A 20,863-nucleotide genomic window follows, 5' to 3' on the forward strand; every position below is an offset into this window, starting at 1 on the left:
AGCTGAAACACAAAACAGTCTTTGATAGTGTGTCAAACACACTGCTCATTCCTAACCTTGACCAGTCGGTGAGCTCAAAGAGTTTGCCACAAACCTTTAGCTGCTCTCCCACCCAGCCTGTGACAGGACAACATAAACACAGCGCCAGACATCACAGCGCACGAGATGCCTGAACACGAAGTGGTCGGTGTTGGAGATGCTGGGTGTGTGTCTGAGCGGAGAGCAGAGACGGATCTCACCAGGAGCTCGCTACCTGTGTAAGATGTGTGGTGCTGAAAGCGTTCACTGGGGTTCACCGGGTGGCTCACGTGCGGCTGAGAAGAGGGATTGTCACATCGGTGAAGGGAGTGTGTCCCAGAGGCCTGAAGTCATAGGAGGAAGCACAGGTCAACTCTACTCACTCCAAGCAGGTCACTGCCAAGTTCAGTGCCGGATCGCAGCACTGAATGAACCCTTTGATCTTGAAGAAGAGCCTGACTAGTGTGTTTTATGCCAGTAGCTGTTTGGACATGTCACCAGATGACTCTCAGCTTGGCAATTTGCAGCCTTTTTGTCTACAACGTTTGTCTGGACATACTTTCAAGAGTAGATTGTCTTTTTCAAATGGAGTTGTGCTCTAATATGAAAACAGAGATTATTTTCCAATCACATCAAGCGACTCTGTCACTTTTGTAGTGCATAACTATTGTGACTCAGAGAACACTGAGGCCACCCTGATGGACATTTAACAGTTGGATCTCAGGTACAGGCTGGGATGACTGCATTATGTGGTGCATAATCTGAACTTCTTCCGCGTAACCAGAAACTTCTGATTCACTTGCTATAAGAAGGATTGTGGCAAACAGCAACTATCTTTCAAAAGTGTGTTTTCCAACCCAGGGACACTTTTAAACTGGGGAATTCTGAAAACAACAGTGTATGCTGGACAGACTATGGACCCAGTACAATTTAAGGAACGTCATAAAACAAAAAATGTTGGTCTACCACTCCTTTACAAATTGCTGTTTTAAACCAGCTTATCTTTTTTTTTTTTCTTTTGGTCTTAAGATGAAGTACAATCCAATTACTCTGTACCTCTCTTTACCCTGATATAATTAATTGAAGCTTTACATTTCACTCTAGATGCTGTTTTAACCAGTACCCGCACACCTTGACCCCATTTCATTGGATAGTTCGGTTGAAAGATGTCTGAATATACATGTGTGTTTTCTTCCTTGATTCCTTTGTATTCTGAATTTCACTATTGAAGGATCAAATGTTTGAGGATTTTTAGACTGTCTTAGTAACTTTAGTACAATTCTTTAGTGGTCAGAATTATATTTTTGAGTATTCCAGCTTTCAAATTACTGAGACCCGTTTAATGACGAGAAATAGTCTTGCGAAATTTCATATTCACCTGGAAAAAAAAAATGTGTTCTCTGTCTTAGGATCTGATGTTCTTAAAATAGGAAACAAGTTATTCCACACTGTTGCTTCAGCCGTGTACATCTTCACGAGTGTTTAAATTGTTTTAAAGTAGTACTTATTTCCCGATGTTTCAAGGACTCAGGGTCACTTTCCAAACATTCTATAGAACAGTCACCAGTTTCTCAAGCATTATATTGTCAGCAAGACACATGAAAACCAAAGATCTCATTCTGCTATATAAAGCATCAATAACATAGGTGTATCCAATATAGGACATAATTATTTATATTGCCCTCGTGACATGACACTTAACATGCATTCAGTAATACACGGCCTACTTAACTCGTTATATGTGCAGATGCATGTGATCTTTGTCTTTCCTCCATGCCATGTGGTAGAAGCATGGGCACTAGTATGCTAGTGGGGATGAGGCTCTTAGAAGAGTTGATGTTCTCCAGTGACAGAGACAGACCCCCACACCCCCACTCCTGTACCTGTCTCCTCTTCTGCTGATGCTTTCTGCCATGGGCTAGAATTCACATTATAAAGGCTTAACGAAAATCAGCAAATATTGAGCTAGAGAAAACAAAACAAACAAACAAACCAACAGGAATCTCCAAAATAAATCCTTCCTTCCTTATGTTGTTTTTGTCGGGAGTTTTGTCCAAGCAGCAAGTAAGTAACTAATACACAGCAACACTCAGATCAAGCACAGCTTCAAGTACAAAACCACCCACCAAAATGGACAGCGTGAACTCTCCACACGTAGTGGGAGGCTAGGCTCGGAGGCTAGGCTCAGTGTCGTGGCATCCTGCGACAAAAGCTACAGGTTTTATGTAGCACAAGATTACCCTCCTATTCAACCATGGAAGACTAGAATCAGCAACACAGGGAAAATGCCCCAGCTTCTATTTACAAATGAGCCCTACCAGAGAGACTATGGAAACAAAGTTGCCTTCCAAAGCAAGACTCTCCAGTGTGAACTGTAAACAGAATGAGAGACCCAAGCCCTTCTCATTTAGAAGAGCTATGTGCTACACTGTGGCTTGCAAAGGTCAGTATTTTTTTTTAAGATGGAAATTTGTAAAATATTGCTTCTTAGATGCAATCTGGTGTCTGTACAAATGCCAGCAAGCTTGTCTCAGTGAGCGAGTGACAAACTGATCTGAAAAGTTCCATGGAAACACAGACACTTGAAATAGTCCATAAGATTTTTAGAAAACAAACTAAGGTGGGAAAATTTTGGTTTCCATTCTGAAACCTTATTTAAGCTGCCTTAAAAGATAAAACGCCCGTTTGAGGTAGCACAAAGTAGAATAACAAAATCTTGAATCCTTTAAGAAAGAACAAGGTGGGGGGCAAACTGAAGTGGAATTCCAAGTCCACAGAGAGTCCCTGATGGACCTTTGCTAAACAGAAATCAACATATCCAGAAGCAAATGGAACATGCTCAGTCTGTTATCGAACAAATGGGAATTGTTGGAGGCAATGACATGCATTTTTGGAGAGGTTAGGAAAAAGAAAAGCAGCCAGCTATGCAGTATGAAGCCACATGTTGTGGGGGGGGGGGGCTGTGAACCGTGCATGTCTCAGACGATTCTTGGTACATAGCATGAATAGTATCCTAAGACCTAGATAGACTCCTAGGAGCACACCCAAACTCCTACACGTGTGCGTCATGAGACAAATACAACAGCCCATCAAAAGTTTCAGACTGAAATCTACCTGTGTTCAGCAACAGGGTAGGGTTTAAAACTTGCCTCCTTTGTGTGATGGAGATGGGAAAACAAGTCAGTGGCATGCATTTGTTTGCACAACTCTCGGTGTGCAGAGATATGAGAAAGCCACAAATAATTCGGAATGATACCATATCACGACACAAGTAAAATGGACTCTGTCTTTTGAGGAACGTGTGGTGTCATAGGGTGCTGTCCTCCAGGCAACTTGTGGGTGCTGCTCTCTTCATCTCTTGGCAGTTGGGATTACCTAAAGGAGACCCATAAGACTGTGCCCGTTAAGTTCCATGATGAGGGTATAACATGATGTCTTGCCTGCCCCTTCCGCAAGCATGGATAGGCAAGTGGCTCATGATTGCTGGGGGCTGGGTAGTTGTGCAGCGGTATGACCACTTCTAAGCTGACCATATTTCTGTAGGAATCTCTTCACCGATGCACCTGCAAGTTCAATCAAGTCCCTGGTTTCTAAGTCTAGACCAGAGTGAAGGTGTTCCTATCACTTGTAATTTGTGTGCTGTCTGGGGTGACTATATAGTTTGTCTCCCCAGGGAAAGTTCACATATTATGTACAGCAAGCTACAAAAACAAACAAACAAACAAACAAACAAATTAAAGGTTGTTGTCCCAGTGGGAGACAAAGATACATGGCTGATTTTATGGCTGATTTTCAAAATACAAATGATGCCTTTCTCAAGCTGGTGTGGTGATGTGGGCACACCGGTGTATCAGTAGTCCTTGAACCGTACACACAAGTCTGCTATGCGCTTCTATCATCATATTTTATGATGCAGTATAGAAAACACAAATGTGGAAATACTCATAATCATAAAAAGGATGAAGGAGCTGAGGAGTTCAGCATAAGGGCAGGTACACATTGCGGTTTATCCGCCATGGAGTGCTGGCATGCTGCGGTTTATCCGCCATGGAGGGCTGATGGGGTAATGAGATCTAATGAGCTCCAATGGGGTGGGTCTACAACACTCTGGATTAAGTGAAGCCCAAGCACAAAGGTTGTGAAAGAAGGGACTCAGGAGGCCCGAAGGAAGAGCAGGTTTTCCCTGATGAGGGGACACTGTAGGGAGTGGACTAAAATTGGGTGGTGGTTTGGGTTATACAACTCCGTTCTTTTATTTTTAAAAGTCACTGAGTTGGTTCTACCACTGTTTTTGCTAAACCAGCATAATTCTTAACTACATTCCAAATATTTATCTTCACACCCACAGATAAATGTAGCTCTCGCCGCTCATAAAAGAAACTTCTCTTTACGACAGTCGGAGACCATTTTACAGAAAACCGCAACCCGATCAGACGGCAGAGAACAAGAGATCATGTTGGAATCCAGGTCCAGGTGAGGCATCTGCAACCCAGCTCCTGAACTGAAGACTTGGGGAAACATCACGGAACAGGGGCGGAAAGAGACAGAAGTTTGCTGTGACAGAGAAGTTACATTTGCGAAGTCTCATCAGTACGGCTGCCTAAACAAGACCTGGACCATAACAATACCCAGAGATACATTAACATAAAAAGGGCAAATCTCACAAGGTACAACCCTAAAGAAATAACTAAGGGGTACAAAGAATGGCAGAAATAATCTTCCCCAATTGGTTGTTCAATACCAAGTGGTCAGCGCCCAAATCATGTTCATACAAGTGACATTATGTACACTGAACATCTTATATTTATATATTTAGGAATAGATAGCTATAGTTACATAACAATGTGTGTGTGTGTGTGTGTGTGTGTGTGTGCGTGCAAGTAAACAGAGATCATGAATTTGAGAGAGGACAAGGGGGTGAATGGGAAGGGGTGGAGGGAGGAAATGATATAATTTATATTTTAACTTCAAATAAATTTAAAATATTACTAACTTGGACTAGAGAGATGGGTCAGTAGTCAAGAGCACTTGTTGCAATCACTGAGGTTTTGTTCCTAGCACCACTCAGCTGGCCAGCGGTGGTAGGGTTCAGTGGCTCGTCCCCTTGACCCCTCATGCTTCCCCATGGCAGCTGGTATATATTATGTCTGGTCACTAAAAGACCAGGGGAGGTGTCACTCGAGTTTGTGACCTGAGGAAGTGCATTCCCACTTAAGTGTGTGACTCGTTTTTGCCTTTGTGTCTAGCTCTGAAGCTAGGAGCAACCAGACACTCAACACGGCAGGTTATACAGCCAGCCTCTCTGCCGTTTTCACTGTGGCATTACTGCTCTGAACACTTGAGTCGGTAGCCAGCAGGCACCGGCTCTGTGGCTGGACCACACTGATGGAGGCCACACGGACAGGATTGCTGGCAAGGTCCCCAACAGTTCTGTCCATGAGGCTGGTTAACTGCAACTGTGAGACTACCACTTACAGTGTTCACACTGATACCTGCAATGGCAGAGAGAGAGAGAGAGAGAGAGAGAGAGAGAGAGAGAGAGAGAGAGAGAACAAGGCTGACTGTGGAGTAGAGGAGATGTAGTTGGAATCTGAAGGAAAACGGGGGGAACTACAGTGCTACCAGCTTCTCCTGGGCAAGGAGAAAGTTCATGTGAGGTTTTTGTCTGCCGAGGAGCACAGGTAAACATGAAGATGTGTGAGAGGTGAGTCAGACCAGCCTGGGGAACCGTCTGTGTCTCCTTCAGTGACAGGGGGCTGATAGACAGGAGGAGACAGCAGTGACGTGGGAGGTGGTGTGTGATCGTAGGATGATGTTTGGTACACGTGTTCCTCCCGGAAAAGACTTCCTGCTGGTGACAACTGCCGGCTCCTTCTATTGGCTCCCTCTACACTGATGACAACCGTGCCGCAGTAGCCCAGCCGTGGTGAGGAAAGGCGTGATGGTATTTAAGTTTGCGCCACCAGAAACACTTTAAGAGATTTAAGAGATGCTTATCTCAGTTAAACCAAGGGAACGATTGGTCCCAAGAAAGCAAACAGCCTCTGGCAACAGCTTTCTTTCCTCTCCCTATGTAGGATCTTCCAGAGCTGCTATGGGGCCTCCACACCCCAGTGTGGCCCTGAGTCTGGTGTTCTTTGTTTTATTGACATTTTAAGTGTTTAGCAATGTCAGGAGAAAACTATGATGACAAGTTCCTGGCTGCTTTCATTGAGGACAGTGAGGCTGTACACAGGTGTGCCAGGTGCCACACCATCGCCCAGTAAGTCCAGTAAGGAGCCATTGGCCTCCAGGTCAGGGAGGTGTGGAAACCGTCTACCCAGTCTGCAGCATGCTGGGCTCTTACAAGAGTCTGGCAACGATTTCTGAGATTGGTATAAAGGCTGATTCCCAGCTCCATGCTGTGCCAACGCAGTTGAGAAGGCTCAGCTCAGAGTTCGGAGGGCCCCCCTTTTTTTATATTGTAGCTGAAAATGAGCTCTTAAGACCACTTACAACCATGGTGGTTTATGCAGCTGAGTAAACACCGCATTTAAAAAGAAAAATTTAAAACTATAAAGTATGACATGTTTAATGGGCACGGGGGTGATGTGATAGGATCACTAAAGCTTCGTAAAACCTTAAATAAAATTAACACACATCACTTTTAATACGCCCATGTCAAGGCATCTTAAAATCGCAAGGAATAAACACATACGGCCTCAGCCCCTTTTAAAGCCATACGAACATGTGGATCCTTATCTCCGTTTATCAGATGCTTTTTATAGCCTGGGCGGATGACAGAGATCCCATTTCAATGCTGCTAACAGTCTGCTTTGATGTCCTAATCCTGGGAGGTCAGAGGAAGACCCTCCACAAGCCTTCTGGCTCTGGTGCTAACTGGCGCTTGGCTCTGCTGAGAGTTCCCTGCACACTCTTTCACCACCCCCCCCACACACACACACACACTCAACCTGTTCCTGCCTTTGAATCCCGAGACTCTGACATAAGTCTGGCCTGTTTCATTCCTGTTGTGCCCAGGAATATCCCTCCAGACTGGGGGCTCTTTTTGTGTGGTTCACTGCAAAACTGCTTCCTTGGCTCAAGTATACTTGGCTTCTACCACCTTCTACGGTCCCATGAAGCCCACTCCCAACTTTCACTTTATTCCCCTTTTTTGCACTCACCATCAGCAAGGGAGGCTATGAAGATGCTGATGTGGGTTTGGTGCATTTTGCTTGGGAGGGACCTTTTCTGTTCATACTATCATCTCTCTGTTCACAGCTTTGACAGAAGGTCTTGTCATACAGCTCCGGTGGTGTTGGAACACACCAACCTAGTGGTTCCACACCATCTTCCTGACTCAACAATCCCATTGCTAGTTTTACAGGCATGTGTCACAACCCCCAGACTCGGCTCTTCATACATGCCATCTGTCTTAAATGTTCAATTTTATTGATAATTTTTATTGATTATTTTATGTGTATGAGTATTTTGCCTGCATGTATGCACACCACATGTATTTCTGGTGCCCAGAGATCACAAGATGCTGTCAGATCCCTTGAAAATGGGATCATGCGCCACAGGTTGGAGTTCAAAGTACAGATATCAGTTGTCTTACAGTGCCCAAGACTAGACGTCCAAGACTTGGGGCCAGCAGGCAAGATCTGCCTCCACCTTGGCTTGCCCGTGGCAGCTCCTTCCTCATGCAATTTTCCCTCGGTGCACACCTGCCCTGTGTTTCCTGTTAGATCTCCTCCTCTAAGTCAAATACCTACAAACCCGGATGGAAGCAACTCTGGACAGCCTCACTTCAACTGACTCATCTCCAAAGACCTTCATGCTGCAGCTGCTGTTGTGAAATCAGGAACTCAAGGCATATATCGGGGAGACAGTCCAGGCCAGGAGACCCACTGGCAGCCACGGACAGAAACTGGGTTATTAGTAAGTAGCCTGAGGCCAGCTCCTCTGAGGGTTGTAGGGTAGAGTATGAGCAGGGTAGGTGCCCAGGAACAATAGAGGACCAGCCCGCCCTCTCCTTTGCATTCAGGAGGGAATTCTGTGCACACTCTGTACCAGCCTGTTTTCAGCTGGGTTTATGGGAACAATTTACTCATTATGGGCTCCAATCCATGCCGTTACCTCTCGTGGGCATTTGTGCCACAGCTTGCCCGCCATATTCATTGTACTCTTTACGATGCTTTCGGTGAACAGAATTTATTAATTTCATTATAGCTGAGTGGTTTTTATGTCCTGTTTCTTAAACCATTCCCTCCCCCGAGGCCACAAATATAAATCTGAGGTATCTCCTAAGAGCATCTTTTGTTTCTCTACTTGTTGTGCATAGTGGTAGGATGGACTGCTTTACTGTTCCCCGGGGTCAGCCATTTGTCTCAGCAACTATGAAACCATCCCTCCTCCATGTATCTACAAAAAGTATGTTCCCCAAAGTCTCTGAGTATGTTTCTGGAACTTTATTGTAGCCCAGGGAGTTAGCCTTCTTGCTGATGTCACGGCTTCCTCTGCAGAAGTTTTGTGGACCTTTCTGTGTATTCATTTACTCCAAGGCGTTGCTCATACCCATCTCATCGCAGTCTTCTTGTCTGCTGGTGTCTACGGTATTCTAGCTTCCTTCATGGGCCTTTTATCTGTCTGGGTTCTTCCAAACTCACTTAACTGGTTATAGTGAAGTCTCTGTTTTGTTTTGCTATGGTCACTGAAAAGACTTCATATTTATTTATACCGCATACAAAATATTAAATTAAAACGCCTCTGCTGCCTTGAAGCAGACGAAAGCAAGGCCGCGTGTCAGTCCTCTGAACTTCTTTCCTTCCTGTCACAGAGCCTTCCACCGACTTAGCTGCTGGCACCCCCCCCCAAATGATGGAAACCCTTAAAGAGAGGACACCCACCATGTTATCCGTGTAAACAAATTACCCAAACAATCAACTTCTAAAAAGAAAAGGCTTATTTTGCCTCAAGCTCGGTCCATGGTTACTTGACACCGTTGCTTCAGTCCTGTGGAGAAGGGGGACCGCACCATGGGACAGCAAGAGACCTAGGACAGCAAGAGAATCTCTCTATACCCCTTCACAGGTATGCCTTGATTTCCTTCCCTCCTTCTGCCGCCACCCATACAGTAAGCCTCAGCACCTGTGGCTCTGGGGGACATTTCCAACCTATTGAATGTGGAAAGGCTTTTAAAGACAGCCTCAATTTCAAGAATTAAGGAAAGGACAAACTAGAAGCCTGGTCCTTACCCAGGAGTTAATCACACGCCACATTTCCATCCTTTGCTTGTTTGCTAGATGTTAAATTAAGGATGGAGGGAGAGCAATTTAGACTCTTAATATTAATTGGCAATTTATGATCAAGTAAATTAAATAAAGGGAAACGAATACAAGCCACAGAAACTGTAATGTAAGCTAGAAAGATGATTGGTGTTTCAATTATTTTTCGTGTTTTTGAATTAACGTTGAATATTAGAGCAAGCTCCAGCGTCACAAAACTCATCAGGAGCTATGACTGTGACCTGATTAGGAATCCCCATGGGAAGCTTGGCTCCATCCCTTTCCTCCCAAGGTCAGCCTCCTGCTTTCCGGGAGCTCCAGAAGAACACAGAGAAACACTATTAAAGGTAACCAAAGACAAGCTCTCAGCATGCGGGAGATGGCGAGGTCCAGTCAGCACTTAGTTCAGAGATGTCATCTCTTAACTGGACTCCAACACAGCCAAGGCCACACAGTTAGCAGGGAGTCTATCTTCTGGAGTTCTCAAACAGCAGAAGCTAAAAGCACCAAAGTACAAGCTGTGCGAGATTGCTAAAGCCTCTGCAGAGTAGACGCGCGCTCTATTGGGCAAGTGTGGGAACTCCAAAAACACAGTGCAAATGAGATTGGAGAATGTAAGCCCAAGATGCAAAGCCAGACACTGAGTGTTAGCCTGTTCGCCTTTTTATAAAGATGGCATGGTTATTTGAATGCCTTAAGCTTAAAAGGGTTCAGAGATGGTTCAACCATTAAGAGCACACACTGTTCTTCCAGAGGTTTCCAGCAAACGAGATATCTCAGACTCGTATTTTTCTATGTTCCCATGCAAGTTCCCAGCATCTTCAATCTCCCATTTACTCCTCTTAGTGATGTGTGATGTAGGGAGTCAAATTTTCAGGGTGCAAAAACTTTATTTTCACTCCCACAAGAGCACACCTTTGTCTACTAACAGTCTACTAAAGAAAGAAAACATGGAACGGGTATACTCATCCATAGATACACTCTACAAGTCAGATGTTAGGGACTTCTGAACGAGAGCTGCAGTCAAACCCCCGCTCTTGCTTTTAAATCCAATGTTTAATGTGTGAAAACATAAAATTAAATAAAATTAAGGAAAGACTGTTTTCTGACACATGAAAATGTGTAGTTAAAGGATAATTTGCTTTTATCATGATGTTTCATTATTTTGACAGTAAATATAATAAAAATACCATTTAGGAAAAATATGTCTTCTACTTAAAATAAAGGAAACAAAGGCACAGATGGAGAGAGAGGGAGAAGGAATCAGACGTTTTAAACTTGGAAACAGAAGAGTTATATCAGGGCAAATGTTGAGTGGTTTAATAGGCTTTAAAATGTTTCACTAACAAAATTTCATATTAAATTAGAGGGTTCGTGCCTAGAGACATGGTAGGAGTGGCAATTCCATGGATGGGTAATGAATTCTTGAAGATTACCCTTAATTTATATGAAGTTTTAACACCGTCAGTAACAATGCCTAAAAGAATTTATTTCAAAACTGATCTCCTCTAATTGGAACACTAAAGAGCTTCTTGTGGCTCCGTTTGTACTCAGTCATTTTAAGTGGGTCTTATTGTCAGCGGGCTTTGTCACTAAAAGAAGGGGGGGGGGGTTCCAGCTGCCCAGAGGGCAGTGTCTGTGTTGGGTTCATGTACCTACATTTGTGAGGGACGTTAAATCCTCTCATCACTATGTAAGAACTGTCCTAGACAGCTGTGTAACCTTCCTCTGGTTTCATGGGCCCAAAGTCTCAACAGTCAGAGAAAGAATGGAAGCTGCCCCAGGGGCTGAAGTTTCCTATGTCACAAGAGCCAGTTTCCTGGGTCCACAAAGTATCACTGGCTAGCATCACCCATTTTTCTCTTCCACCAGCAATCAACACTGATAGGGAGGATGTGTGCACAATACAGCCATCCTCTTAAAACCACCACAGATTCTGGTGAATTCTGAAAACACACGCTGATGTGTAAGGAAGGACCTCTGTCGGGACAGGGTAAAATTTCATTGCCTCAGAAGTAAATATTGCAGGGTTAGGAGTGTGTAGCCTAGCCTATGTGAGGCCCTGGGTTGGATCTCCAATCCCTCAACAGTAAATAGATTTTGAAATTTTCTCCTGCCTGTTCTAATCCACACTCTTGGTACCCAAGAACCATGACCAGACCGTCATCGTCACAGACAGAATTCAGCCTCTCCAGCAGCACCCTGCTTTGTCTCTGTGGTTGAGACATTTATCTGACCTGTTCTTTCATCAACACGTGTGTGCCATGTGGTGTGCACACATGGCAGGACATCCACCCACCCAACTGTAGACAGAATCTCCTAGGCTCCAGTTTGGACACATTTGTGCACTGCTTCTTAAGACGCTGTTTACGTTTCTAATGTGCACAGATCTAGAACCATAAACTGCTGAATTATACTTTAGTCCACCCCACCCCCAACCAGCCTACCTCTACAGACTCAGAACATGCCCATTCAGAACCACCTCCTCACACAGAAACTTCTTTATAATGCAATGACAAACATCTTGCGGGGTTCACCGGTGACGTGCCCAAAGTGTGCTGGCGACACAGTGCAAGGTCAATTGGTCCTCTTACCCTGGAGACCGTCGAGCTGGCCAGAGCCGCAGCTCTCTGGGCTGTCCAGAACTGTCAACGCTGAAGCTCCAGCCAGAAGAGGGGCACGTGAAAACACATTTTTACATACTCATAAGTCAGGCCCCTTTGTATTTTCAGCTTTGAAAGAGGCTGCCAAGAGACCTTCTTTGTAATTTTTACTATTTGCAGCAGCATTTACAACTGTCTGTTAAAACCCCACCAACATGTGGCTATGTGGCTGTGTCAGTGTCTGTGTTGATCAATTGGCCATTGTTTGGTTCCCAGTGAGCTGGTGCCATTCTCCTGGTAAATACTGACGCCAACTGTGACTTCTTGTGTAGCTCTTCTCCCATGTAAAATGACCAATTGACCTTGCACTGTCACTTAAACACTCAAATTCTTTTTCTGGTGTCTGCCCTTCCATCTTATTCACATCTCGTGTGAACTATTGCTTGTTCATTGCCCAGGTATGGGATGAGATAGGCAGCAGCTTAAAATAGGGAGCAAGTGCTGACAGTTACCTAAAGAAAGGCCCAGTGCAATGCAGTGCGTTCCCATCCAGCTAGTAGCTAATGAGTGAGGGGTGTGTGGGAAAAAGATTGGAGCAGAGACACATGGGCTAGGACCAGGGGTGGTCAAGGGGCGCACAGACCTGGAATAAAAATTAGAAGCACCAAGCCTCTATCTCCTGTTTCCTAACAAAGCATTAATGTATCCAACGCCTCCCTTAAAAGAGCATCCTTTGGAGTCAGTGTAAGAAATAATACATGTGAAGACTGAGTGAAAATGTCTGGCGGGCTTTTAACTTAAATGGCCATTGCTACTCTAAGTGTGCACTTAAGCATAGAGATGGAACAAAGTTAAGATCAAGGCCCTTCCCACTCAAAGATGTCATCATTCCACAGCTGGGGCTGATTGAGATGCCCAAGCTAGGCAGTAAGCGGAGCCTAGGCATGTGGGCTCACATGCTCCTGAGGCAACTGACTCAGGAGAAGGGGATGGTTTGGGGAGGACCAAGCTGCAAAACCGTTTTATTTACCATATTCATAAATTCTGAGATACTTATGTGACATGTTTGTTCTTTCACCTAATATTTTATACATGCCAAGAGGACAACAAATTGAATTATGTTTTTTTTTCATTACAAAATAAAAGGAAAGGTTTAAAATATGCTCCATCTAGAAACGTCCATCTTTTCGGCATTAAGCTAATCCCCCTGTGATGCGCTCAAAGTCTTTGCTCTCTTGATTTCTTGCCGTTAATTTACGGACGGTTTCAGGGCATGCATTGTGCTTCCTCTGCACGCACTAACAACTAAACCAGCAGAGTGGAGCATCAGCTGTAATTTTCTTTACACAGCAATAACAAAGCCTGGAATGAAACAAGGAAAATGAATTGTGGGCATTAAGGTCTGAGCAGGCCACAGAAGTAAATGATGGATGATAACAGTTATTGCTTAGGGTTAGATGAGAGAGCCAGGTTTAACTGTAGCATTTAAACATACAAACCTGCACGCGCACGCACGCACACACGCACAAGCACACACGCATACGCACGCACACAAGCACACACGCACACACGTGTGCACACATGCATAAACACACACACACAAACACACAAGTGCACACACATACATGTGCACACACACACAAACACACATGCACAAATACACACGCACAAACACACACAGAGAGAGAGAGAGAGAGACCTTACTAGTTAGAGATGACTTTGAGTAACTGAATCATGAAAAGTCACTCTGAGTCACTGAGAAAGATCCCAAGTTTCACTAAGCAAAGTGGCCCCATGAAGGCTCAGCTTTGATGCTGTTTGTCTCTTCCTTCCTCCAGAGACCTCAGGTCAACTTTATTATTTTTTTTTAAAGATGATGATAATAAAACAAATGGCTTAGAGAGCTGCATGAGTTCTACTTAATCACATTGACTGGTGGCGTTACCATGCCTATGGTGCAAGACGCTAGCCCGAATGACAGGGCTTTTGAAAGGATGGCACTATTTCATTTGTTTAAAGCACTCACAGTGTAGTTGAGAGAGGTCACACAGAACTAGGGGAGCGAGCAGCATTTGACCTTCCAAGGCTAGTCTAGTTTGATGCATAAAGGAGTAGCCATTGCATTGCCAGAATTTCATACAGCATCTAAAACTGAACAGAGACAGGGGACAAGAGTAAGGAGAGGGAATCTGTGCACTTGGATTCAGTGAATAGGAACACTCTCACAATCTACTGCATCCTGACATTATAAGAAGGGCAGAACAGAGAGACAATTATTCATTTGCAATGAGAATAAACCTAAACGCTGTGTAAAGCGTTGATGTGCAAGCTTCAGCAAGTACAGCTTGTTTGTGAAATTTGTCAGTATTAGATGCATAGATATCCCTGCCCCTTCTCTGACTTACACGCAGCTAGCCTGAATAAAGAGCTCTTGGATCCTTGGTTTATTCCAAATGATGAATCACGCCATCTAATTTTTCTCATATGTTTTCCATTTTACAAAAATGACAAGAATTTTGGTAGGGAGAAACGAATCGTGCAAAATTAGAGCCACAAAAGTCTCTACAGTGGGACTTTATTTGGGATAAGAAATAGTTTTCTTACCTTTTCCTGCTAAATGTAAGTCGGTGGTGTGGGTCCCCTTTTGTTTTAACTGCTCCAATTGTTAATAAGTCCCCTGAGTTCATAGAAGGGAAGCCTCAAATGCTGGAGATAAACAGTCCCACAAAATCCTAAGGCCATCCATGACACTTCCATCCTAACTTCCACAGTCAGGGCAAGGAGAACTTCATTTTATGTCATAACTAGCTAGGCAAAATGGTTATGCTTTATCTGCTTCTGTCAATATTCTGCTAAAGGAAAGAAAATGCTGCATGTATTAGAATCCCCTGCATGCCTTCCTGACATTTTATGCCCGAGTTTATAAGGAAATACATTTCTTTGCAGGCACAATACAAGGTAAATGTGATCCTGAACTCCCGTTTCCTTAAATGTAGCAGGAGCTATGGTGAGCCTTGTTAATATGTATCAACCACTTCTAGATGAATAACTACAGAGTACCATGGCTACTGACTGCTCTCCAGAGGGTAAAGGGCAGAAGGTCCCTGGCTGGCTTTCCTTCCAAGCACTGAAAATACCTCAAGCAAAGGAAACAAGCTAGCTCAGATCTATGCAACTTAACAAAACATCAGGACAAACTGGAAAGGTCTATTCAAGAGAATTTTCTAGAATTTGGTGAGACAGGTGTATAGACACATTTTCAGAGTGTGTCAGCCAATGTTTGCAATTCCTTGGTAGCTGGCAGTATTAAGTACATATAAAATTAGCCTGTACATTTTGTCATTTACCTTAGTCATTTGATTTCATTTATTCATATCACTTTTTCTATGAATGTTTTATTTATGCCATTAGTCAATTTAATGCTCTTTATACTTTATTGGATATGTTATGTATTGTTGAAAATCATTTCCAGTTACTATTTGCAACTTAATTTGCCTTATGATGTTTAACATATAACTTCCTATTTATGAAATAGAGTTAATATTTGTCTTATTATTTCTTGAGTTAAATCTTAGAAAAAAAATGTTCTTTGATTTTAAGGCTATTACTCTCCAACATGTGTGTCCAGGTCTTAAAAATTATTCCTTTTTGTATTGGTCTGGAATTAATTCTGGAAAACGGCATTAAATAAATATTTAATTCTATTTTTGCACAGATAGCCAACTTTGTCTTAGCATAATTTCTTAAATAATCCTCTTCTGGCTTTCCCAAGTGAAATATAATCATTCTTTTATATAAAGCATATGAAAAGCAGCTCTATCTGGAAAACTACTCATTTTTCTGTTTATTTGTGTTCCAAAATGGAGCAACCCTCAAAGTCATTATTGCAGCCATTATGCCAGCTTGGAATTTAGAGAGCGCTCAAATTAAAGTTTGATGCACCATGGGAGTATGATGAGAAAGCATAAGGGGGGGGGGTTGGGCAAGGGAGTAGCAGAGAAGAAAAGGAGGTGAAGGACCAAAGAGGGTGTGAGAGGGGTGAACACAGAGTACATGAAGCACCTAGAGGAATTGTCTGTGTCACAAATTCACGTCAGTAAGAATACTGTAGAAGAAGAAACAAGAGACCCGCTTCACCCCTTAGACTTGAAGCTCTATGAGGGCAGGAGCATACATCAGGCTGAGCACAGTAGATGCCTGCTTTCAAAAGGGACTCTTAGCAGTGTTAGCAAGTTACCAGAGAGAGCTCATAAAGGGGGGAGGGAGCCTCTTGGTCAAGGGACAATGCAAGGCTGCGTGATGGAGGCAGCACTTGAATCTGCATTTAACTGTGGATACAACAACAGGGAAGGATTCCCAGGAGAGATTTGTGGTTAGGAATTATAATTCTCCATATACGTATGGTCATCTCTGCCAAGTGCATGAGTTACAGCCAGCAGTCATTCCAGCAAGAACACGGATGGGAAGCCTACTGGAGCTGGGCAATCAGAGTGGGCTTGTGTGATCCTCATGATGAGTCACAAGCTTGTGATAGCATCACCACAATGGGTAGAGTCCGTGGAGGATTCATACCATTGTGAAAGACCCCCTCACTGGTCCCATGACGGGTCAGCCATCATACAAGTGGGTACTGGCGCCCGAGAGTGAAGTCATCTCTGTACCTCAACTCAACACCGATGCACAGCAGCATTTGGAGCGTGGCACAAAGGTGTGGAGTGGAAGCAGGTGTGTATCATGGGTACTCCTAGAATCTAGCAGGACTTCGGCATTCAAAAGTGACTTTTGTTTTGGGGTTTGTTCTGCCTTTTTAAAGCACACTTTCCACCCCGCAGGAGTAAGGGTAGGTTGGGGAATGGGAAGACTGGCGAGGGGTAGGGTGTAGGGTCTTAGCAGGAATGCTTACACTTAAGTCAGGGATAGGCAGAGTCTGGAAGGAGCACAGCACAACTCACTGTGATTCCTCAGCCCGGTGAAATGGGTGCTACATCTCCTGCATATCCTGTGTCACAGGCACCAAGGGTGGCTACTCGTGAGGAAAGAGGTAAAGTGTCAGTGACAGCAGATGATGCCTCGGGGCGGTGGTGGGGTCTACTTCATCGAGGATCGAGTAGACAGCACATGAAAGGTAGCTGTACATGGTGAGTCCCCACAGACGCACATCTCCTCCCAAGCAGCGAAGACTAGAAAACAATGGGCTAGTTCTGTCAGAACTTCTCTAACAAAGCTGCTGGACTCCTCCAGAATGTTCCAAAGGACAGACACCTCCCCACCCCCACCCCATCATCCACACGGATGGAGGTCCACCATAGAGGATAGCCGTGAAAGGCCATCAGCTGAGCTGTCCTGGGGTCACACCTGGGCCAGGCTGTTTCCACAGGAACTTGTTCAGAACCTCTGTCAACCTTTGGGTCAGCAACCTTTGGGTTGCAGGGTCTGCAACCCTGTTGGGGAGTATTGCATGTCATCCATCAATCAAAACCCACCTAAAAAGGAGGCTTGCCCTTCTAGACTACCCTGCAGTAGACCAGGTCATGCTACACCCCCCAAGGAGTGAAAGTTCACTGCAGGATGAGGAGCAGTGTTAGGGAGGAGGCACCTTTAAGAGTTTCATGGAAGGTTCTGGAACTGTGCATATTAAATCCGTGGTTTTGAAGGAGGCTTCTGAAATTGAATGTTTATGGTTTCAGCTGGGCAGCAGAGCTGAACATCATAAGAAGCAAAAATAATCCCAGTTACTCTGACCACAGTTACTCTGACCACAGTACCTTCTCTTGTATAGGGAGCTGGCAGTCTCACTGGGCAGCTAAACAGAGGCAACCTCTGTCTGGGCCAGCAAAGCCTGGACGAGGTCTTACACAGATGGGAGTTGGTAGTACAATGCTGCACTTTGTTAATGTGTTTTTGTGCCGGCCTGCAGAGTACAGATACATTGTTACCATTCTGGTTGACGGGTGGTGTCGATCATCTCCTGTACGCTTTATGGTACCCTATGAGGAAAATCTCCTTACTTGTAACCTTGTGTCTCTTCTCCCCTCCAACTCTTACCCCTGACTACTGGGGTTGTGTGTCATCATTTTCACTAATAAACTCAACGGGAACTTTCTTTTACTGTCAGAGAGTGAGCGCTGTGGCTTTGTTTGACCAAGGACACTGTCCCCAGAGCACTGGCCACAGAAACTCCCACCAGGAATTTCTTCCACTCTTGGAGAATACATCCTCACTTGTCCAAGAGCCACATCCCTGCTGGGAGACTAGGCCACAACCAAGTGGTCAAGACTTGAATTGCGAGTCCAAGTGTGGCGAGTGGGCACTATGTGTACACAGCACCGTTATTTCTGAATGTGTGGCTCTCAGCGGTTCACACTGCTCTGCCCGTGCTGTGCACACGTAGACTCTGGCATCAATAGAGCCACTGACTCTCCTTCTTCCCCTCCTGCCCAATAAACGAATCATCTCAGATCTTTCTAGAAGCACAAGAGTGTGGCCCTGAATGGGTCTTCAGGGTTTTCTATTGGTTTTGTCCCACTGTAATACCCGGTTAGCTTCCTAATTGCACCTCAGCATGAGAGTTGTCACCAAATCTCTTACCAGAACACAGCGCCTCAAAATCTCTCAGAGAAAGAAAAAGAAACTTCCTCATTTCCATTAAGTCCTATAAGTGTACCCTTCTTCAGAATACTGGGAAGTGACAGCCACCTATAGGGAGGATGTGGGTAGGTGGAGCCTGCAACTCTTGGAAGGTAACTTCCTTATCCCACAGGAAGAGGAAATAATTAGATAATACCAGCAACTATCAAAATTTCATGCAATGAGTTGCACTTGTGCAAGTATCTCCCCAAGGCTCACCGTGCTGGGAGACACCAGAGTAGTGTGTTGGTCAGATGTGTCCGTGAAGATTTCCAAAAGGGGGATGAGTTGCCTTCAGGACAGCAGGTAGAGGACCACATCTCAACACAATGTCAGACAACTCATCCATTGGCAATCCACGGAGCTGGAAGGTAAAGGAAGAACACCCTATATTTTCGGGAGGGAGACACAGAATTTTATACCCAGCTAAATAGTCAATCAACCATCAGGATATAAAACAAAGTGGCATTAATGTGTAAAGACCAAGTCAGGCAACCTTAATGTGTTTAGTTTAGTGGATAGTTCTACAGGAAACGCACACCTCAGGATGAGATGTCAGCTTTGTCAATCCAGTCCAGAATGGAGCAGGAGGAAACATCTGCAAAGGGCTACAAATTATTCAGTGTGATGAGGTGCTTCTAGCTCTAACGGAGGCCTGGAACCATGAAAGCATCAGGGAACATATGGGAAGCACAATCTGCTTGAGACTGGTTCTCTGCCTCCCTCCTCCCCCACGAGCAACTCTGCGGGGCGCATGATCATCTCCAGAAAGTGCTAATACAGCAGTGCACTCTGCTTTGTCCCGATGCCCATCTTCCGGTACCCTGCACATTGGCTGGCATGTGAGGGAGCATCACGGAGTCTATGATATAAATGCGACATGTTTAAACGTAACTTTCCCAAGAGTATTAACTAGCTTCTGAGGGTCCTAATTAGTTCACAAATAGAATTCTACTTCTGGCTCTCCACTGTGAAACAGGAGAGAATGAGAGCGTGAATTTAAAAAAAAAAAGCACTGGAGTTGTGTCTGTAACACACACACACACACACACACACACACTCGTGCATACACACATGCATGCATAAATTTAAAATCCGTTTAAAAGGGTTAATACTGTTTCTTCATTTAAAGAGTCAGCACAAGACTGGTAAGCTTTCTTCTCCATTGCCATGAAGAGTCTAGTCCACCAGGAATCAGCCTGTTCATAAACACACTTCATTTCGTGTCCTCTCCGAGGAAGGAGTTTGTGGAAACTGAAAACCCATCTTAAAAATTATCTACAAATGAAGCTGAGGTGGAAACATTGAGCCATGTGGCCTATTATATATTCCAAAACAATTCCCACCATGGGTCAGGTCAGAGAAAGTACTTTGTTTGAGTAATTATCCCAATTTGTTACGGTCCATGAGGATTCCCACCTTTCAAGTGTTCCACGCTGGTGGTTCAAACGTTTAGTTCTCTATAATAGCAGGCTGCTCCTATCCCAAAGGACAAGGGGTGACCTTCCTTCCTGAAGCAGGGCTGATCACGACACTTCTGTCCCAGCAGTCCTAGGGTGCCCTCTCACCTCACTTCATTTTTTTTTTGGGCCCCTTGCCTCGTGCATTAACCTCAAATTCTTGCCTTGGATGATATTTGCATGGCTGAAGCCTTCCTCCAAACCTCCCTGTGCATGGGGCTGGCTCTTCTCAGCCCATCACCACCCTCTTGAGGACCTGGAAAGGAAAGCAACACAGAGCTTTGTCCTGTTTGTGCTCACAACGACCCCTGACAAAGGGAAAAGGTGGTCTTAACTAGCTCTGGCTTCCTGCCTCTGCCTTTCCCTGTCCCTGTTCTGCCCGGCTCCTGACCCCTGCTCCAGAGTGTAGCACATTAAGTGAGATGCGTAAAGATGTACTCCCCCAGAGAGAACACAGGTTGCCAAACATAAGCTCTGAGAAGACTTCTGAGGAGAGTTGACTGGGCTCATCCTCATCAGAGCACACGGCATGGCCATGTGTCTGTGTGCCTTGTGCACAATCCATGCCCATCTGCCTTGGGTCAGGGAACAAACCTGCTGGCACCTTGCATAGCCCAGCCTGGCTGTTAGAAGGTGGCCCAGGCTGGACAGTCCTATGTGCTATTCTGGAAGGAAAGCCAGCCCCTCCTTATTTACATACTTAAGACTGTTTGATTCACAAACCACAGCCCAAATATTTTCTTTTAAAAAAAAATCTCTGTAAGTATCAAGACACGCTTCACAGAGAGCTCTGTGTGTTCCGGAGAGCAGCTACACTGGAGAATGCCTGCCTTGTTTTGTAGAAAAACACCTAAATCATTCCTTGAGGTCTAGTCATTAGGGCATT

Source organism: Phodopus roborovskii, unplaced genomic scaffold (genome assembly GCF_943737965.1).
Source record: "Phodopus roborovskii unplaced genomic scaffold, PHOROB, whole genome shotgun sequence".
Classification (NCBI taxonomy): Eukaryota; Metazoa; Chordata; class Mammalia; order Rodentia; family Cricetidae; genus Phodopus; species Phodopus roborovskii.